Genomic DNA, 13,255 nt, shown 5'->3' with positions numbered 1-13,255 from the left:
TACTTGGCTGGATGGTGTGCGTGGAGCGGTGCTTGGCTGGCGGTGAGTGGCACTTGGCTTGCGGTGTGCGTGGAGTGGTGCTTGGCTGGTGGTGTGTGTGGAGTGGTACTTGGCTGTCGGTGTGCGCTGAGTGGTGTTTGGCTGGCAGTGTGCGTGGAGGGGTACTTGGCTATCTATGCACGGAGTGGTGCTTGGCTGGCGGTGTGTGTGGAGTCACGCGCTGGGCTGGTGGTGTGTGTTGAGTGGTACTTGGCTGTCTGTGCACGGAGTGGTGCTTGGCTGGTGGTGTTTGTGGAGTGGCGCTTGGCTGGTGGTGTGCGTGGAGTGCTACTTTGCTGTCTGTGCACGGAGTGGTGCTTGGCCGGTGGTGTGTGTGGAGTGGCGCTTGGCTGGTGGTGTGCGTGGAGTGCTACTTTGCTGTCTGTGCACAGAGTGCTGCTTGGCTGGCGGTGTGTGTGGAGTGGCGCTTGGCTGGTGGTGTGCGTGGAGTGGTACTTGGTTGTCTGTGCACGGAGTGGTGTTTGGCTGGTGGTGTGTGTGGAGTGGTGTTTAGCTGGTGGTGTGTGTGGAGTGGTACTTGGCTGGATGGTGTGCGTGGAGTGGTGCTTGGCTGGCGGTGAGTGGCGCTTGGCTTGCGGTGTGCATGGAGTGGTGCTTGGCTGGCGGTGTGTGTGGAGTGGTACTTGGCTGGCGGTGTGCGCTGAGTGGTGTTTGGCTGGCGGTGTGCGTGGAGGGGTACTTGGCTATCTATGCACGGAGTGGTGCTTGGCTGGTGGTGTGTGTGGAGTGGCGCTTGGCTGGTGGTGTGCATGGAGTGCTACTTTGCTGTCTGTGCACAGAGTGGTACTTGGCTGGTGGTGTGCGCTGAGTGGTGTTTGGCTGGCGGTGTGTGTGGAGTGGTACTTGGCTGTCTGTGCACGGAGTGGTGTTTGGCTGGTGGTGTTTGTGGAGTGGCGCTTGGCTGGTGGTGTGCCTGGAGTGCTACTTTGCTGTCTGTGCACAGAGTGGTGCTTGGCTGGCGGTGTGTGTGGAGTGGCGCTTGGCTGGTGGTGTTCGTGGAGTGGTACTTTGCTGTCTGTGCACGGAGTGCTGCTTGGCTGGCGGTGTGTGTGGAGTGGCGCTCGGCTGGTGGTGTGCGTGGAGTGGTACTTGGTTGTCTGTGCACGGAGTGGTGTTTGGCTGGTGGTGTGTATGGAGTGGTGTTTGGCTGGCGGTGTGTGTGGAGTGGTACTTGGCTGGATGGTGTGTGTGGAGCGGTGCTTGGCTGGCGGTGAGTGGCGCTTGGCTTGCGGTGTGCGTGGAGTGGTGCTTGGCTGGCGGTGTGTGTGGAGTGGTACTTGGCTGTCGGTGTGCGCTGAGTGGTGTTTGGCTGGCGGTGTGCGTGGAGGGGTCATTTGCTGTCTGTGCACGGAGTGCTGCTTGGCTGGCGGTGTGTATGGAGTGGCGCTTGGCTGGTGGTGTGCGTGAAGTGCTACTTTGCTGTCTGTGCACGGAGTGGTGCTTGGTCGGCGGTGTGTGTGGAGTGGCGCTTGGCTGGTGGTGTGCGTGGAGTGCTACTTTGCTGTCTGTGCACAGAGTGCTGCTTGGCTGGCGGTGTGTGTGGAGTGGCGCTTGGCTGGTGGTGTGCGTGGAGTGGTACTTGGCTGTCGGTGTGCGCTGAGTGATGTTTGGCTGGTGGTGTGCATGGTCTGGTGCTTGGATGGTGGTGTGGGTGGACTGGCACTCGGCTGGCGGTGTGTGAGTAGTTACTTTCTGTTGGTCACTACACACACTGCTAGTTGAGTGACCCTCTACGCAGTCCATCTTTTTCGGAAGTTACTGTGTCAGATATGTGGGCGTGTGAAAGTGATGGGCCCTTGAATGGCGCTGGCGGCTGGCGGTGTGAATGTTTTGTATGTGTCACACGTACAAAAGGTGTATGAATGTCCTTACTGCCCCTGTGTGATGGGGGTACTGGTAGGAGCAAAAGACTGACTGGCTCCAAAGGGGTCAGGCAGTAAAAAAAATTCAAAAAATTAACCAGTGTCTTGATGTTAAACCTCATCTAATCCCAATTGGTCTAAGCCCTATTTGATGGCCCATCTGGCCGAATTTAAATTTGGGGGGCAAATTTGTGTGTTGTTGTTTTAATTGTTATATTGTTTGTGAAATGTGGTAGTAATTATTTTTTCTTCTCTATTTTTGTCTTGTTCCAGGTTTGGATTGTTGTAGGTTGTGTTTCTGTTTGCAGCTTGTGTAGTTGCTTGTGCTTGGTAAGTGAATGTATTTTGTACTACTTTCCCTTGATGTTTGTCTTTTTGAAAAAGGTTGTACTTCTAGCAGTTTGTGTGGCTCTGTGTTTTTTTTTGTTTTTTTTTCAGCATTAGTGTTTGATGTGCACTTTGTTTTCTAATCTGTCATTTCTTTTTATCATTCTAGTGGGATATCATTTCTTTTTGCTGTGTCTCAGCAGAGTAGGTGCTGGTGAGTGTAGCTATATTTGGTAAGAGTGAAATTGTTTTGGATTGTATTTATCTTTTTGTGAAAGCCTTACCTTGTTTACTTCTTACTTTGCACAGTGTAGGTTGTTGTTCACTTGTGTGTGCAGTCTTCTTGCTTTGTAAGGATAATGGCTAGTCGCAGGATTACTGCTCAGCAGGTTCTTGGTTTGCTTTTTGAGTCTTCCTCTGACCATGGTTCAGAGACTGAGTCCGATTCGGACTCCCAGGTAGGGGCAGAAGATTCAGGCAGTGAGTTTTCTCTTCGCGTGGAATCATCATCATCGGATGATGAATCTTCTTCTAGTGCTGATGAAGGGCCTATGTTAGAGGACGACATTGAGGTGCCGGTAGTGGGTAAAGAGGCACCTGTGCTGCTGCCTAGAGCCGCAAGGTTTCCTTTCTTTTTACGTCGGCAAGAGGCATGTGGGCTGGAGCCTGCGCCCAAAAGGCTTCACATTGCTGTGGTGCGCAAAGAGGTATCTGGTGCTTTTTGTCTTCCTGCTGGTGTAGTGCAGCAAGAGGCATCTGGGGCTGTTAGGCTTCCCATTGGTGTAGAGCGGCAAGAGGCATCTGGGCCTGCTTGGTTTCCCGGTGGTGTAGTGCAGCAAGAAGCTTCTCAGGCTGCTGGGCTTCCCGTTGGTGTAGTGCAGGAAGAGCCCTCTGGGGATGCTAAGTCTTCTGTTGGTGTTGTGCAGCCAGAAGTATCTGTGGCTGTTGGGCTTCCCGTTGGTGAACAGCAGCAAGAGGCTTCTGGGCTGCAGGCTGGGGTGGGTGCTACCCCCGTTGATAGGGATGGCCTCTGGGTTCCCCCTGGCTTGGTGCAGCCGGCATTGCCAGAGTTCACTGGTGTTCCTGGGTGTAGAGTGAATACTGAGAATTTTCTGCCAATAATTTTTTTTCAGTTGTTTTTTGACGATGTGTTTTTGCAAGAGATTGTTGAGCAAACCAATTTGTATGCAGAACAATTTTTGAGGGCCAACAGTGCCAGCCCTAAGCCCTATTCTAGAGCAATCCGGTGGACTCCCACAAATGTTGAAGAGATGAAGAAGTTTTGGGATTAACTTTTTTGATGGGCTTGCTAAGGAAGCCATCAATGACTTCATATTGGTCCACTAGTCCCTTGATGGCAACAGCTATATTTCCAGCAGTCATAAGTCGTGATCGGTATATGCTTCTTCTTCGGATGATGCATTTTGTTGATAATAGTTTAGCGTTGTCACGCGATCACCTTATTTGTGACCGTTTGTTTAAAATTCGGCCTGTCCTTGATCACTTTGTTGATCATTTTTCTGAGATCGTTGTCCCTGGTAAAGAAATTGCAGTGGATGAGTCTTTGCTATTGTTCAAGGGCCGCTTGGTTTTTAGGCAATACATTCCTAGTAAGAGAGCACGCTATGGAATCAAACTGTATATGCTGTGTGACAGTGAGACTGGATATGTCTACAATTTCAGGGTGTACACTGGTAAGGAGTCCAGCATTAACCCTCCTGGTTGTCCTTCTACTTTTGGAGTGACTGAGAAAATTGTGTGGGAACTAGGTAGAGGATTATTTAACAAAGGCCATCATTTATATGTAGATAACTTCTACACTGGTGTGCGGTTGTTCAAGGAGTTGGCCAAAGTCGGCACTGTTGCTTGTGGCACAATGCGCAGTAATCGTAAAGGTTTCCCAAAGGAACTTGTTTGCAAAAGGCTTGTGTGGGGACAGTCTACGGCATTGCGATGTGGGGAGCTTCTAGCTGTGAAGTTTTCAGACAAGAGAGATGTGTACATGCTGACTACTATCCACGATGAAAGTACAGAACCTGTGCCTGTTTGGGGTCAGGGTGCTGAAGTGCACAAACCTGTGTGCATTTTAGCTTACAATAAGTTCATGGGTGGTGTTGACAGAGTAGATCAGAGGTTGGAACCTTATGCTGCTCTTCGAAAGGCTTACGTTTGGTACAAGAAGTTGGCTATCCATCTGTTCCACTTGGCATCCTTTAATGCTTTCGTTGTGTACCAGAAGTCTTGTCCTGAGAAGAAGATGTCTTTTGTTAAGTTTCAGGAGTCTATAATAGGCAACCTTGTACTTGTGGAGCAGGCAAGTGTTCCTAGATTTGGAGTGGTGGAGGAAGTGGCTAGATTGAAAGATCGCCATTTTCCTGAATCTATTCCTTCCACTACCGCAAGAGACTTTCCAACTAGAAGATGCAGAGTCTGTTGGCGAAGAGGCATGCGGAAGGAGTCTTGTATATACTGTCCTGACTGGCCTTCTAAGCCTGCATTGTGTCTGTCAGCTTGTTTTAAATCGTACCACACGCAAAAGACGTTTTGGGAGTTTTAATGAGCTGTAAAGTGAATTGCCTGGTCTGCATTCTGTAAACATTTTTTAGTTTGTTTCAAGGATTGGCATTAGTGCAATGTTTTTATTTTAAGAATTTGTGTTAGCTGATTTGTAGGTATTTCCATTTGTTTAGTGTTATTTTCAAAAAAAGAATTCTAAATGTGTTTGTGGTGTGTGCTAGCTGGTGCTTGACTGGCGGTGTGTGTGGAGTTGCGCTTGGCTGGTGGTGTGCGTGGAGTGGTACTTGGCTGTCTGTGCACGGAGTTGTGCTTGGCTGGCGGTGTGTGTGGAGTGGCACTTGGCTGGTGGTGTGTGTGGAGTGGTACTTGGCTGTCTGTGCACGGAGTTGTGCTTGGCTGTCAGTGTGCGCTGAGTGGTGTTTGGCTGGTGGTGTGCATGGTCTGGTGCTTGGATGGTGGTGTGGGTAGACTGGCGCTCGGCTGGCGGTGTGTGAGTAGTTACTTTCTGTTGGTCACTACACACACTGCTAGTTGAGTGACACTCCACGCAGTCCATCATTTTGTGTAGTTGCAGTGTCAGAAATGTGGGCGTGTGAAAGTGATGGGCCCTTGAATGGCGCTGTTTGCTGGTGTGAGTGTTGAAATGTGATGGGTCCGCGGCTGGCGGTGTGAATGTTTTGAATGTGTCACACGAACGAAATGTGTATGAATGGCCTGTAAAGAGGTTGCTGCCTTGACGTGGCTTTACAGCTCACGAGCTGTGAGTCAGTGGTTCAGTTAATCATACTTTCAATTATACGCAGTGTATTTAATTTTTTGTGAAATTATTTGCGAATACAATTGTATGTACTGAATCATCACTCACCCTCGTGCCAAATCCAACCAGTATGTGTGTGTGCTTGCGGATTAGATGGCTGTGCAGTACATTTTTTTTCTCTTTCTGCAGTAGGGTGTACCTTGTCCCTTATTGTGATTGTTGTAATGTGTTGCTTTTCTTCCATATGGTGTCAGTGGTCTGGTTTGTATCAGGTATGAAAGGTGCGTGAATGGCCTGTAAAACGGTTGGTGCCTTGTCGTGGCTTTACAGCTCACGAGTTGCGAGTCACTGGTTCGGTTTTTATGCATTTATTTATTAACAGAGCATTTCATTTTTTTGAAATATCATGTTAATAAATTTTTATGTACTGAACCATCACTCGCCCTCGTGCCAAATCCAACCTGTATGTGTGTGTCTTTGAGGAATAGATAGCCGTGCTTGATTCTTTGTCTTTTGAGTTTCTCAGTTATGGTGTATATTATAGCTATAAATAACTTTCTAAATTTAGATATTATTGGTAATTCATGGTAGTATATGGTCATGTCTTTCTGGTGAATTCTATTGTTGTTTTTTGTCCACAATGGTGACAATGTCAAGTCCACCAGCTTTTGCAAGAGGGGTCCCCTTGTTCTCCCGAGTAAAATGATACCTCACTTGTGTGGGTGGGCCAAAGGCCTGTGACTAAGGTAGGGGGGCTTAATTTTTAAAACTTAAATACTTCTTTTTTCAAAATTCATTTTAGGCCTGTTCTGCTTTGGGGCACCCACACAAGTGAGGTATCCTTTTACTCGGGAGAACAAGGGGAACGCTGGGTGGTAGGACATTTTTGCCGGCACAGAGATCCCACGCAAAAAAGTTTGGAAAAGTGATATTTTTACCTAATTTTAAGGTTTGCAAGGAGTTCTGGGTAGGAAAACCTTGGGGGACCCACGCATGCCATACCTCCCTGGACTCCCCCGGTTGTCTAGTTCTCAGAACTGTTCAGGTTTGGTACTTTCCAACGAATACCACCGAGCCCCGCGCCAAAAACTCAGGTGCCCCCCCCAAAAATCAAGGTCGTTTTGCAGTAGGGTATTGTAAATTCACCACCCTACGATTTGAACCATTTCCTGTTGCAGCCACTATGCCTATCCACGCAAGTGAGGTACCATTTTTTTCGGGAGACCTGGGGGAACGCTGGGTGGGTGGAAATTTGTTGATCCACGCAGATTCCAGAACTTTCCACCACAGAAATGTGAGGAAAATGTGTTTGTTTTCTCAAAATCTTAGCTTTGCAAGGGATTCTGGGTAACAAAACCTGGGGGTAGGCAGACGAGTCACCCCATCCTGAATTCCCCTGGGTGTCTACTTTTCAAAAATGTATAGGTTTGCTAGGTTTCCCTAGGTGCTGGCAGAGCTAGGGCGCAAAAACAAAACGTAGTCTTTTTGTCCAAAAAGTGCAAGATTTCACTGGGAAATTGAGGTGCGACCATGTTGCGTTTTGTGCTGTTTCATGTCACAGCCACTATGCCTACCCACGCAAGTGAGGTACCATTTTTTTTGGGAGACCTAGGGGAACGCTGGGTGGGTGGAAATTTGTTGATCCACACAGATTCCAGAACTTTCCACCACAGAAATGTGAGGAAAATGTGTTTTTTTTGTCAAAATCTTAGATTTGCAAGGGAATCTGGGTAACAAAACCTGGGGGTAAGCAGACGAGTCACCCCATCCTATATTCCCCTGGGTGTCTAGTTTTCGAAAATGTATAGGTGGGCTAGGGCGCAAAAACAAAAGGTAGTCTTTTTGTCCAAAAAGTGCAAGATTTCACTGGGAAATTGAGGTGCGACCATGTTGCGTTTTGCGCTGTTTCATGTCGCAGCCACTATGCCTACCCACGCAAGTGAGGTACCATTTTTTCGGGAGACCTGGGGGAACGCTGGGTGGGTGGAAATGTGTTGATCCAGCAGATACCAGAACTTTCCACAACAGAAATGTGAGGAAAATGTGTTTTTTTGTGTCAAAATCTTAGCTTTGCAAGGGATTCTGGGTAACAAAACCTGTGGGTAGGCAGACGAGTCACCCCATCCTATATTCCCCTGGGTGTCTAGTTTTCGAAAATGTATAGGTGGGCTAGGGCGCAAAAACAATAGGTAGTCTTTTTGTCCAAAAAGTGCAAGATTTCACTGGGAAATTGAGGTGCGACCATGTTGCGTTTTGCGCTGTTTCATGTCGCAGCCACTATGCCTACCCACGCAAGTGAGGTACCATTTTTTTTGGGAGACCTGGGGGAACGCTGGGTTTGTGGAAATTTGTTGATCCACGCAGATTCCAGAACTTTCCACCACAGAAATGTGAGGAAAATGTGTTTTTTTTGTCAAAATCTTAGCTTTGCAAGGGATTCTGGGTAACAAAACCTGGGGGTAGGCAGACGAGTCACCCCATCCTGAATTCCCCTGGGTGTCTAGTTTTCAAAAATTTATAGGTTTGCTAGGTTTCCCTAAGCGCTGGCAGAGCTAGGGCGCAAAAACAAAAGGTAGTCTTTTTGTCCAAAAAGTGCAAGATTTCCCTGGGAAATTGAGGTGCAAGCATGTTGCGTTTTGCGCTGTTTCATGTCGCAGCCACTATGCCTACCCATGCAAGTGAGGTACCATTTTTTTCGGGAGACCTGGGGGAACGGTGGGAGGGTGGAAATTGGTTGATCCACGCAGATTCCAGAACTTTCCACCACAGAAATGTGAGGAAAATTCTTTTTTTTGTCAAAATCTTAGCTTTGCAAGGGATTCTGGGTAACAAAACCTGGGGGTAGGCAGACGCGTCACCCCATCCTGAATTTCCCTGGGTGTCTAGTTTTCAAAAATGTATAGGTTTGCTAGGTTTCCCTAGGTGCTGGCAGAGCTAGGGCGCAAAAACAAAAGGTAGTCTTTTTGTCCAAAAAGTGCAAGATTTCACTGGGAAATTGAGGTGCGACCATGTTGCGTTTTGCGCTGTTTCATGCCGCAGCCACTATGCCTACCCACGCAAGTGAGGTACCATTTTTTTCGGAAGACCTGGGGAAACGCTGGGTGGGTGGAAATTGGTTGATCCACGCAGATTCCAGAACTTTCCACCACAGAAATGTGAGGAAAATGTGTTTTTTTTGTCAAAATCTTAGCTTTGCAAGGGATTCTGGGTAACAAAACCTGGGGGTAGGCAGACGAGTCACCCCATCCTGAATTCCCGTGGGTGTCTAGTTTTTAAAAATGTATAGGTTTGCTAGGTTTCCCTAGGTGCCGGCAGAGCTAGGGTGCAAAAACTACAGGTAGGCACTTTGCCAAAAAAGGGTCAATTTGAAACTGCAAAATTTAGGTGTGACCACGTTGCATTTTGCGCCGTTTCCTGTCGCAGGCACAAGGCCGACCTGCACAAGTGAGGTACAGTTTTTATCGGGAGACTTGGGGTAATTCAGATTTGTAAATCAACTGTTATTACCAATTGAGCTTTTATGCATTTCTCCCTTTCAATGAAAGACATTGTGTAAAAAAAAATCTTTTTGAAAAATGACCAATAATTCTCATGCTAGTATGAGTATTCCCAATTTTGAAAATGTGCAATTATATACTGTTTCTGAACTCTATACTTTGTACCCAATTCAGAAATACATAGGTGTCTTTCATACAGATTTTTCCATGTATACATTTTCCAAGACAAAGTGCTGTATACCCAGTAAATGAAAAAATACCATTGCAAGTTGCTGCTCAGTTTTTGGATCTGGGTTCGTCGGGTTCTTAGTGAAACTACAAGTCCTATATATCCCCACAACCAGGAAGGTCTAACGGATGTAACGGTATATTGCTTTCCAAGAGCTGTCAAAATTAAAAAAAGTTATAGGTGAAAACGTTGAGACAAAAGGCTGTGTTTTTTCAACAAATTTTCAATTATTCCAATATTTAACTGTTAATTTCTATAAAGAAACCTACATGGATTTAGACAAATGACCCCTTTCTGAATTCAGAATTTGGTCTACGTTTCGAAAATGTACAGCTTTCCTGGATCCATTATTGCTTTCAAACTCTTTTCTACCATTAACTGGAAAGAGGTGGAAAGCTCTAAAAATAGCAAAAATAGGCTATGTCCCAGAAAAATGCCCAAACAGTGTGAACAATGTCGGTTCTCTTTCATTCTCTTAAAGCTGAGAAAATGGAGATTTCAGCCCCACAAACCCTTTTTTGATAACATTTTCAGGGAAAAACCCAGAGGCTTTCATTTGCAGCCCGTTTTTCCCATTGTTCTGAAAAAACAAAAATGTCACTATATTTTGGTTAATTTCTGGGGCCCCTCCAAGGGAATCCACAAACCCTGGGCGCCTTTAGAATCCACATGATGTTGGAAGAAAAGGACACAAAATTGGCGTGGATACCTTATGTGGTCAAAAAGTTACAAGGGCCTAAGCGCGCACTACCCCAAAACGCCCAAAAAAACCTTAGCACAGGAGGGGAAAAGGCCTAGCAGCGAAGGGGTTAAAGGACTAGAACAACTGATCGATATTAACAGAGATTGGCATATAACAATATCACATCTCTTTGTCACTTACCAGCAATGGCATGGTAACCCGCAGCTTGTGTGCTGCTCATGGTCTGATTCGAAACCGAACGCATGAGGGCGGGCATTTTTAAATCCCCCGCCCGGAAATGTTGAACACCTGTTGTGTAGTGGCGATCAAAAACGTCTAAAGACGCCGCCCGAAAGTATGAAGATATGGTGGCCATCTTAAAACAATAAGAAACAACGAATAGACATGTTTGTCCCCACATAGCACATCCTATCGTGTAAACTACCCAATGTCCCATGGAGCCAAAACATCTGGAAACTAGTACCGAATTTGATACATGTAAAATATAAACAATACCGAAAGTTATTTAATAATTCATTACATGTGTATATAATGTAACTAACCACCTATACTTCTACCATATAGGCAGGCAAATCATCCGTGATAGGATAAACATCCTAATTGTGTGGATGATTCTCCATTGTTGGATTCATGTGAAAGCCAGAGCCGTTACCAAAAACTGTCGGCCATTTTTAAGTGGTGGATCGTGAAAACGAGGCGAACACAAAGCGACAATCCCACTATTTCTTTTGACAAGTAAAACTCGTGGGCTGGCCATTCATACAAAATAGCTATTCTGATTTAGTTCCTAAAACAGTTTGTGCATCAGAGGAAGCATTGTAATATGTAAGAGGACTATGGGCATAATACAATGAACTATGGCTGTTGTATGTACAATGTGCATACAGCTATCTCAACTGAGGCAATAGTCCTTCTGTCATATGTAAAAAAACAATACATCATATCACTTCCAAACAAAATCGTTTAACATGCATAAATTTGTATTGACAGCAACACCCAGATTCTATATAGGAGAATCCTATTTATTAGGATACCAGGCATCGTTTAGTTGTCATACCCCTTTAGCCATAGTAATGTTTGTTCATTATGCAACAAAATGTTCATGCAACAGATGGTATAAACAAATGTGTCACATAGTGTCCTGAGTTTATATTGTTCATATATAATATATTTCAAGCTGCAACCATGATGGAAAATAGGTGCATAGCGAGTTGATGGGGCATATGTAATCAGAGGCAAACAGTCCCCTTTTATTTAAAAGTCAATCTGTTTGGCTATATAATTATCTAATGACTCCAGATATAAAAAAAATAGCAAACAATTTGCTGTTATTCAATGTTCAATTAAACAACTAAAAACATTTTCAGTCAGTATACATTTTAAGCAGGCATTCTCCCGATTGTCTCACAGAAAATTATGTAATTCTTCATTATTATTGAGCCCAAACTTGACTGTCCTGAGATGACATATCCAGGACGCCTCTCGCTGTCTGAGAGTCATCTCCCTGTCTCCTCTTCTCTCAGGCGTCTGAACATGATCAATACCACAGAAGGTGATATTCTTGTCATTTGGCTGATCACTGTGTATGTGCATTGCAACAGCGTATTTAACGTGACAGTTTTTAATGGCTCTCTATGTTCTTGAATTCGCAGTTTAAGACTACGAATGCTACAGCCAATGTACGCCTTTTTACAGGCACATGTGACCATGTACACCGTGAATGTTGTGTTGCAATTAATAAAACAATTTATGGAAAACTCTCTGGAAGGCCTTCAGTTTTGAGCAGATGCCAGTACTTTCTTAAAATGTTGTTAATGTGATTACTGAAGCTATTGTGCTCTGTGATGAATAAGATCGCTGAATTATGTTTTTTTTGTGTGTGGATTTCTTTTAGCATTGGACACCAGTGTATCTTTCCTATTGAGACAGAGCTCTTTTTCTGCAATGTCCAAGCAAGCTTTGTCATAGCCCCTTTTGTAGAAATTTGTTTTGATCTGATCGATGTTCCTAGTAAAATCTTTATCCATACTGCAATTGTGCCTGGCGCGTACCATTTCACCATAGGGTATGGCTTTAATGGTGGACTGAGGATGGGCGCTAGTGGCAAGCAAATAGCTGTTACATGACGTCTTCTTCCTATACATGTCACTATGTATGTTGGTCCCACTTATGAACAATTTCAGATCAAGAAACTCTATGCTGGTCTCAGAGTATTGAATAGTTAGTCTCACATTGAAATTGTTTCTATTTAGGTACTCATGGTACATATTCAGATTTTCAACCATTCCATGCTATATCATAATGACATAGTCAATGTAGTGTCCGTAAAAGATTACATTATCACTCCACATGTGGGCTCCTGGGCCCCAGACATGCTCCACCTCATACAGCCCCATAAAGAGGTTAGCATAAGATGGAGCAAATCTGGAACCCATGGCCGTGCGGAGAGTTGAAAAGTTCAATCAATCAATCAATCAATCAATCAACCAGGTCATTTGTAAAGTGCACCGCTTACCCGTTAGGGTCTCAAGGCACCGGGTGGGGATGCTGCTACTGCTTGAATAGCCAGGTCTTGAGGTGTCTCCTGAGGATAAGCAGGTCCTGGGTCTGCCGTAGGATTATGGGTAGGATGTTCCAAATCTTGGCGGTGAGGTGAGAGAATGATCTGCCACCGGAGGTCGCTCTTCAGATGCGGGGGAGTGTGGCAAGGGCGAGGTCGGTGGAGCAGAGCTGGCGGTTGGAGGTGTAGAAACTGAGTCGTCTGTTGTGGTATGCTGGTCTGGTGTTGTGGAGTGCCTTGTGTGCGTGGGTGAGGAGATTTTTGACGGGGAGCCAGTGCAGGTCTTTCAGGTGGGGTGTGATGTGGCTGCAGCAAGGGATGTCGAGGATCAGCTGTCTAGAGGCGTTTTGGATGCATTGAAGTCGTTTCAGGAGTTTGGTCGAGGCTGCTGTGTAGAGGGTATTTCCGTAGTCCAACCTGCGGCTGACGTTGACCTGGGTGACCGTTCTTCTTGTTTCGGTGGGGATCCACCTGTAGATCTTGCAGAGCATGCAGAGGGTGTTGAAGCAGGAGGACGAGATGGCGTTGACCTGCTTTGTCATGGAGAGAGTAGAGTTGAGGATGCACCCTAGGTTGAGTGCGTGGTCGGTGGGTGTTAGAGCTGTTCCCAGTACGGTCGGCCACCAGGAGTCGTCTCAGGCCGAGGGGATGGAGCCTAGGATGAGGACTTTCCTATTAAAATGTCAACAGTGGATTTTATCCCTTTGATAATGACGACAGCGTATATTATTCATGCAGCATGG

Source organism: Lissotriton helveticus, chromosome 1_1 (genome assembly GCF_964261635.1).
Source record: "Lissotriton helveticus chromosome 1_1, aLisHel1.1, whole genome shotgun sequence".
In the NCBI taxonomy this organism is placed as follows: Eukaryota; Metazoa; Chordata; class Amphibia; order Caudata; family Salamandridae; genus Lissotriton; species Lissotriton helveticus.
Note: the sequence above shows the minus strand (reverse complement) of the source record.